Source organism: Condylura cristata, unplaced genomic scaffold (assembly GCF_000260355.1).
Source record: "Condylura cristata isolate star-nosed mole 26May11 unplaced genomic scaffold, ConCri1.0 scaffold00009, whole genome shotgun sequence".
Lineage (NCBI taxonomy): Eukaryota > Metazoa > Chordata > Mammalia > Eulipotyphla > Talpidae > Condylura > Condylura cristata.
This window is the reverse complement of record NW_004567110.1, coordinates 695,905-697,070: the sequence shown is the minus strand read 5'-3', so window position 1 is coordinate 697,070 and position 1,166 is coordinate 695,905.

The window sequence follows — 1,166 nt, the reverse complement described above, 5'->3', positions numbered from 1 at the left end:
AAAAGACGTGCGGATCTCGGCGCCAAGTGGGGGCCGCGCGGCAGAGCTGCTGTGCACGTGGCCACGCCCGCCTCTGCCTCTCCCAGCGGTGGGCAGGGACGGTGGGCACGGCCTGGGTCCCGGGGAGCCATGTAGGAGGACGCAGCCGGGGGAGCCGCCCCGCACGTCCGGGCCTGTAACCCCGAAGCCGCCGCTGCGCCGCTGCGGGCTCATCCCCTGGGCTGGACGTGAAGGCTGCTGCCTGGCAGCAAGCCGGGGGTGGGGCGGGCGTGCCTGAGCCCCCAGGGCTCCCGCCCCGCCCCCATGGGGGTAGGGACTTGCGGCTGAACAGACCTGACCCACAGGAGGTGTGGCCGGCTCGCCCACTGACGGCCAGAGGCACAGCCCGTCTCTCCCAGGGAACCTCACCGCTCCTGCCCCGGGGGTATCCGCTGTGGGCCCCTTTGGGGGTCACGCAGAAGCACTGGCGGCAGGCCGCTGGGGACGGCCTTACTTTCCCTGGCCTTTCGTCTACTTGGCTGGTGGACACGGCGTTCCAGCCCTGGCAGATGGCACATGGGGCGTCCTGGGGCGCTCTGGGGTGTCCCGGTATCCCAGGGCCCCTCTCCCTGAGCGGGAAGCCCGCCTGCATGCCCGCGAGGACCAGGCCAGGCGGGCACCGGCCATAAACCCCGTCTCTGCCGTCCGTAGCCGAGGCCTCGCGGGTCCGGGGCGGGAGGCAGCGGGTCACCCTGGCGACGCCACGGGGCCATCGTGGGCATCTCACCGTGCCGGCGTCCAGAGGCCGGCCACTCGCGCGTCCACACAGCACACTGCCCCCTCTGTTCTCCCGCAGACGAGGCCAGGAGCCTCTGGTGGGTCTGAAGAACTGGCTGGAGCTGGTCATCAAGTCCGTGCAAGCCGGGGCCCGGGTGGGCCACCTGTGAGGGTGAGGCGCTCCGCCACGCTGCACGCCTCGCCCGTGGCCAGACCGTGGGCGGAGGGCACAAGGCTGGTCGTCCAGCCCGGCGCCTGGGGCTGTCTGACGGGTGTGGTAAGGAGGTGACCTGGTGCTGGGTCCCGCAGGAGTGGGGGTGGGGGCGCAGAGCTGGGCCCTGAGCTGGGGCCGGAGGGCCTGGCGTGCCGGACGTGAGGGGCCGGGGACGGGCCTGTGTGTCCATCACGGA